Below are 7,611 nucleotides of genomic sequence, written 5' to 3' on the forward strand. Positions count from 1 at the left end.
GTGATTTGTTAATCTCAACAGAAATATACTCAATACAGTAACAAAATCAGATTCAGCTTCTAGGTAATTTCATGTTGCTTCTATAAAAACTGCAAACTCCACACAGACAGTTGCCCAAGGCTAGAATTGAATCCGGGTCCCTGGTGTTGTGAGACAGCAGCGCTAACCACTGAGCCACCATGCCACCCCTCCATAATGTGTGGAAACGTCAAGCTGCAGATGATATTCCCAACATGGGCAAGGGATAATTAGAGAGAGCTTTACTCTACATCTAACCCCATGCTGTATCTTTCCTGAGTATACTGAGTATCCTGGGAGTACCTTGATGGGGATAACATCAAGAGAGTATTACTTTCAGTTGACCTTTAGTTTAAAAGAGTAGGGAAGCTTTACTCTGTAACTAATCCTGTGCTGTACTTGTCCTGGGAGTGTTCTCTGAAACATGCTGTACATAGGTATGTACAGTATTGACCTATTTCAAATTGTAGGCTTTCTAGCTAACAAGCACAATACAAGTGTGTTTAATGCTCTATTTCCTGAGATGACTCAGGGCTCACCTGTAAATAGGTCACACAGGCTGACAAGCAAATATACTGGAGGTGAGTCAGAGAAGCACAATTGATCAACAGCATTATTCCCCATGGTTACAATGCTGTGTGTACTTACAACCTCATGTAGTTCAAACTTACTTGCAAACCTTTGTCAAAGCAAAGCACACAAACATTTCATAGAGTTTAAAGGTCTTTGCTCAGCTGGTCAGAACATGAACATAATCTGTTATACTGCATAATTCTATTCAGTCAAGGGAAGAAAAAAGGGTCAAAGATTTTCAAGAAGTGAAAAGTTAATTGACTTCACTCAGATATTTGGCTGTCAAGAGAGGCAGATTGGACCCAAAGGCAAGTAACCCCACTGCCAGGGATGGATGGTCTCTACCTAAATTAGTTCTAAGCCTTCAGAGGAAAACAGTAATTGTGAAACCACAAACAAAATCACATACAACATTTGGATAATGTACAATTCTGGCCGCTATGCTGTACTGCGTCCAATTCTGGTTGCCCTGTTATAGGATGTTATTAATCTGGAAAGGGTGCAAAAAAGATTTACAAGCATGTTACTGAAACTGGAGAGTTTGAGTTATAAGGAGACACTGAGACTTCTTTCCCTGGAGCATAGGAAGTTGAAAGAGATTTATAAAATCACAAGGGGCATAGAAAAGGTGAACAGTCTTTTCACCAGGTTTCAGGAGGGAATAGGTTTAAGGTGAGAGGGGAAAGATTTAAAAGACCTGAGGGGCAAATTTTCACACAGAGGGTGGTGCACATATGGAAGGAGCTACCAGAGGAAGTGGTAGAAGTGGGTACAACTACAACATTTAAAAGACATTTGGACAGCATGAACAGGAAAGGTTTAGAGTGATAGGGACCAAACACAGGCAATTGGGACTAATTCAGTTTAGGAAAGCTGGTCGGCATGGATGAGTTGGGCCGATTACTGTGCCGTATATTTCTGTGACTCTATGACTCCAACCCCTTAACAGTCTGAAGGATAGAAAAGGCATTTTCAAGCTGTAGGCTGGTGACAGTTGAATGCTGCAAAGATCAGTATTAACTACCTAAATGAAATGACTACTAGGGTGTTCGTGGTATGATGGTAGAGTCCCTAGCCCTGAGCCAGAAGACCCAGGGTCAAGTCCCACCTGCTCCAGAAGTATATAATAGATCTCTGAACTGGCTGTTTGGAAAATATAAATTAAGAGATCAATGGAAATATCAGTGGGAATGCTTACTGTCAGAAGGACATACAGGAGTTGCAAACAACAATTAATCGGCAAGAATACGGATGGAGAATAATATGGGAAAGTGTGAGGTCAAACACTCTCGTTGTGAGAACAGAAAAGCAAATACTTTTGGAAGTTGTGAATGTTGATGGTCACAGGTTTGGGTGCACTTGTAGAAGGAACTCAGCACATTAACATACAAATATAGCAGGCAATGAGGAAAGAAAATAGCACATTAGCCTTTATTGTAGGGAGACTGGAGTACAAGAAAGATGAAGTCTTGTTACATTCGTGCTGTTCTGGTCTCTGTATTTAAGGGGATAGTTGCATTTAAACCAATGCAACAGATATTCACCAGATTGGTTCCTGGGATTAGAGAATTGTCCTATAATGACAGGCTATGTTAAATTGGTCCAAATTCTCTGGAATCTAAAAGAATGAAAGAAGATCTCATTTAAATATTCCAGATTACAATGGGTGCTTGGCAGGGTTAATACTGAAAAGTTGCTTCTCCCAACTAGGAAAACTAGAATAACTCAAGAGATGGAGCTCATTGTTTGACTGAGATGAGAATAAATTACTTAACTCGAACAGATGTGAATCTTTGGAATTCATGATCTCAAGTGATAATGGATACTCCATCATTGAATATATTGTGCTGAGATGGACAGATTTGTATCTCTCAGGGAATCCAGGAATACATTGAAAAATGAAGGTAAAACCATGGATCAGCAGCACGGTGGCTCAGTGGTTAGCACTGCTGCCTCACAGCAGAAGGGTGCCAGGTTCGATTCCAGCCTCGGATGACTGCCTGTGTGGAGTTTGCACATTCTCCCCGTGTCTGTGTGGGTTTCTTCTGGTTTCCTCCCACAGTCACAAAGATGTGCGGTTGAGGTGAATTGGCCATGTTAAATTGCCTATAGTGTTAGGTGCATTAGTCAGAGGGAAATGGGTCCGGGTGGGTTCCTCTTCGGAGGGTCAGTGTGGACTGGTTGGGCCGAAGGGCCTGTTTCCACACTGTAGGGAATCAAATCTAATCAGCTCTATCTGAGATACCAGGACTGCTTGAAAGCATCCAAGGTTACTAATGGAAGTGGGAGTGAATATGATAGAGGCATAGGCCATAATGTTCCAGTCCTCCTTAGACTCAGGAGTGATGCAAGGGGTTTGGAGATTTAGAAATGGTACATATTTGTTCAATACAAAGATGAAAAGCTCAGCAACTTGTTAGATTAGTTTTGGGGAAACTTCCAGAATTGATCATTTAGGACAAAATTAATAGCTACTTGGATAAATGTGGGATAATTAACGAAACTCAGCATAGATTTGTTAAAGACAAATCATGCTTAACAAACTTGCTTGTGTTTTTGATGAGGTAATGAAGGTAGAGCTGGGTAATGCAGCATATGGACTTCCACAAGCCATTCAATAAAGTGCCACACAACAGGCGGCTGAGCAATGTTATATTTCACAGAATAAAAGGGACATTAGTATCAATCTGGATAATAAACCGGATGTTTTGGACTGGGGGGATATTTGTAATGGAGTTCTCCAGAAGTCAATATTAGAACCCTTGCTTTTCCTGATATACTTTAATGATCTGAATTTTAGTGCACAGGGTCAATTCCAAAGTTTGCAGATGACATGAAACTTGGAAGAATTGGAAACTGTGAAGAGAACAGTGTCAGACTCAAAAAGGACATTGACACGCTGGTGGAGCAGGCGGATGGTAGTAGCTAAGTTTTAATGCAGAGAATTTAGAAGTGATGCAATTTGGTTGGAAAAGCATTTAATAACAATATAAATTAGGGGGTACAATTCTAAATGGTGTACAGGAGCAGATGGACCTGAGTGTATATGCAGACAGATGGAGAGAGCAGTCAGCAAAGCACATAGTATCCTGGGCTTTATTGCCAGGGGCAAAGAGTACAAGAGTAACAAGGTGCTGTTGAACTGGTATAAGACACTTGTTAGGCCTTAGCTGGAGTACTGTATGGACCACTGGGCATCACATTACAAGAAGGATGTGAGCATTTTGAAGACAGTGCAGAAGTCATTGACAAGAATGGTTCTAGAAATGAGAAATTTCAGTTTAGAGGTTACATTCAATAAATTGGGATTGTTCTCCTTGGAGAGAAGGCAGCTAAAAGAAGATGTGGTAGAGGTCCTCAAAATCATAGACAGGCTTGAAAGAATGCACAAGGAGAAACTGTTCCTACTTGTAAAAGGAACAAGAATGAGTAGGCAGAAATTTGAATTGTTTTGAAAAAGAAGAGTGACATGACAAAAAAGTGTTTTCACTCAGCAGGTGAATGTGGTGGAGACAGGTTCAACTGAGATATTGAAGAGTATATTGGATGATTACTTGGATTAAAGTTATGTGCAAGGGTACGGAAGAAAAAAACAGATTGGTACAAAGTAAGTCAGTGTAGGCACAATTGGTCAAAAAGCTTCCTTCTTCATCATAAAGCTTCTGTGATTTTGAAAGGAAATGCAGGAGCAGAGGGGATGTGCGTTAATCTTGGTAGATGACAGGGCAGTTTGAGAAAGTGATTAATTAAGTGGTTAAGCAATAGGAGCACAGAACATGAAAGCAAGGCAGTCAAAGTAAACGTGAGTAAAATATGGTTCACCCTCAACTACAGTATTATGTCCAGCTCTGTGTGCTATTCTTGAGGAGGATGTGAAAGAGCAAGAAAGATTCATGAGAATTATTCTATAGATAAAGAACTGCAGTTAGTGGATAGATTGGAGAAGTTGGGCTTGTTTTCTGTGCAGAAGAAAAAGTTGAGATTGGACTTGACAGAGGTGTTCAAGATCATGAAACGTTTTGACAGAGTTTGTGGTTGGCACGGTGGTTAGCACTGATGTAGCACAGCACCAGAGACCTGGGTTCAATTCCCACCTCAGGCGACTGTGTGGAGTTTGCACATTCTCCCTGTGTCTGTGTGGGTTTCCTCCCACAGTCCAAAAATGCGCAGGTTAGGTGAATTGGCCATGCTAAGTTGCCCGTAGTGTTAGGTGCAGGGGTAAATGTAGGGCATGGGTCTGGGTGGGTTGTGCTTTGGAGAGTCAGTGTGAACTTGTTAGGCCGAAGGGCCTGTTTCCACACTGTAAGTAATCTAATCTTAGGTAAGGAGAAACTTTATTAGTAGAACAGTACAGCACAGAACAGGCTGACCATTGATCCTCATGTATGCACCCTCAAATTTCTGTGACCATATGCATGTCCAGCAGTCTCTTAAGTGTCCCCAATGACCTTGCTTCCACAACTGCTGCTGGCAACGCATTCCTTGCTCTCACCACTCTGTGTAAAGAACCTGCCTCTGACATCCCCTCTATACTTTCCTCCAACCAGCTTAAACCTATGACCCCTTGTGTTAGCCATTTCTGCCCTGGGAAATAGTCTCTGGCTATCGACTCTACCTATGCCAATCATTATCTTGTATACCTCAATTAGGTCCCCTCTCCTCCTCCTTTTCTCCAATGAGAAAAGTCCAAGCTCAGTCAACCTCTCTTCATAAGATAAATCCTCCGGTCCAGGCAGCATCCTGGTAAACCTCCTCTGAACCCTCTCCAAAGCATCCACATTTTTTCTATAATAGGGCAACCAGAACTGGACGCAGTATCCCAAGTGCAGTCTAACCAAAGTTTTATAGAGCTGCAACAAGATCTCACGACTCTTAAACTCAATCCCCCTGTTAATGAAAGCCAAAACACCATATGCTTTCTTAACAACCCTGTCCACTTGGGTGGCCATTTTAAGGGATCTATGTACCTGCACACCAAGATCCCTCTGTTCCTCCACACTGCCAAGAATCCTAGAATAAATCCTAAATATCAAGAACTAGAGAGAACAGATTTAAGGAGATTATCAAAAAAGTGAAGGCATCACCAGGAAGAGCATTTTCATGCAGCCAGTGATTAGACCATAACAACATAAGAAACAGGAAAAGGAGTAGGCTATTCGACCCCTCGAGCTTGTTCTGCCATTCAGTAAGATCTGATATACCTCACATCCACATTCTCGCATTTTCCACATCAACTTTGAATCTCTGACTTGATCAAGAAGGTTTGTGTGTCAGCCTTAAACATACACCAAGAATTTGCCCCTACAGTTCTCTGTGACAAGGTTTTCCAAAGATTCGCAACACTCAGATTTGGGATCTAGAACACACAGACCTACGGTGTGTTGGAGGAAGGGTCAATCAAGACATTCACTAACAAATTAGATCACTATTTGAAAACGGAATAAAGGTAGAGGCGCAGAGGTAGGCAAATTTCACCTTCCGTGCGCGAGACGATAGGCCAAATGATCTCCTTCTGTACTTGACCATTTTATGTTCCCACAAATAGTGGAACTGTTCAATGGGATGTATGGACCACACCAGATCTGAGTTTTCATTATTTCAGTCAACTTTGCCATCTCTTCCAATGTTTAACAAATTCTAGATTTTAAAAAAAACCATCAAAACAATAAAAAAAATCTGCTGCTTGGATATCAGGCAATATAATTCCAGCAGGTGGAGAAAGTGCAGTGATTACACAGAGCTGGGGTATTTAAGGATGAGGAGGTATTGGGAGTTGAGGTATTTTGGGGAGGGGAGTATGTCAATATCACAGGATGATGAGATATTCTGGTGCCAGGTTGAGTGTATTGCAGCATTAGGGGTTCGGTGTATTTGGTTCTTGGGGATATGGACAAGGGGCATTTGGAGGGACATGGGAGAATGGGGAAGAGGTTATGAGGGAGCTGGGATTGTTTGGAGGGGATTTAGAGTATGAGAGGGCCGGGATCGCGGGGAGAGGGCCGGCCCCCGACTCTCCGAGCGGTACCGCGCCACGCCCAGCCCGGGGCCTCGGCCTCGGCCTCACTCAGTGCCCAGTCCCGCGCGCAGCTTCCCCGGGTCCGGCTCTGGGTCCCGGGCCCGGGCCCGGGCCCGAGCCCGGGCCCGAGCCCGCGCAGGCGGCGGCCTCGTGGTGCCGTCACCTGGACTGGGAGCTGGGAACCTTCTGGAAGCGGCTTCCAATTCCCTTCCCTTCTGAGCCTGCAATGTAAAACAAAATCAAAAACCACCAGACAATTGGTGATAGTAGATTAGAGTGGTGCTGTAAAAGCACAGCAGGCCAGGCAGCATTCACTAACCTTCCCTCAGAAGATGTCCGTCTCTACTTTCTCTTTCTCTTTCTCCTCAGATGCTGCCAGGCGTTTCTCCACCCTCTGCTCTAACTGGTTTACAAGTGACTCAGGGCCATACAATGTGGTTCACTCTTACCCGAAATAATTGATTGGCATCACATTACAAACTCTTAACCATCTAGTCGTAAAAGGATAGCAGATAGATGGAAACACCATCAAGTGCAAGTTCCCCTCCAGACCACTCACCATCATCACTTGGAAATATATCACTGTTTCTTCAGTGTCACTCTTCTCCTAATAACACTGTAGGTATATCTATACAAATGGATCAGGTAATATCATGTGAAGATGCTAAATTCTGGTCTCCTTTTGTTCACTTTTTTTTTGTGGAAACCACAATTGCAATATTATTGGATTATGTTTGGCTCGTAGCTGTTTTATTATAATATACCAATTTCCAACTTTTCTTCCAAATGGTTTGGAGCTATGAACTGGGAACTATGAGCTAAATGTGACTTTTGGACTATGGGTAACATCTTATGTTAAAAGAAAAACAGACCAAACTAGCTTTTGTTAATTTGTGAGGCCAGGCATGGAAGTTGGTTGCAGTTTAGTTCCTGATCAAAGATCTGTAGGTGCTTCCTCACCAGGGATGAGGAGTATGTTTAAACAGAAAGCTGAAGTTGGCTAC

At 42.7% G+C, this 7,611-nt stretch overlaps 1 protein-coding gene across 2 annotated transcripts in view; it reads right to left on the reverse strand.

Annotated features, from left to right (window-relative positions):
• The window catches only part of LOC140489431 (uncharacterized), a 54,955-nt gene extending 47,807 nt beyond the window's left edge, over positions 1 to 7,148 (reverse strand). For both annotated transcript variants that reach the window (XM_072588984.1, XM_072588983.1), the window contains exon 1: positions 6,927 to 7,148. The gene's annotated coding sequence lies outside the window, so the exon portion shown is untranslated. The remainder of the gene's footprint in view (positions 1 to 6,926) is intronic.
• Positions 7,149 to 7,611: the final 463 nt, after the last annotated feature.

This window comes from Chiloscyllium punctatum, chromosome 18 (genome assembly GCF_047496795.1).
Source record: "Chiloscyllium punctatum isolate Juve2018m chromosome 18, sChiPun1.3, whole genome shotgun sequence".
Classification (NCBI taxonomy): Eukaryota; Metazoa; Chordata; class Chondrichthyes; order Orectolobiformes; family Hemiscylliidae; genus Chiloscyllium; species Chiloscyllium punctatum.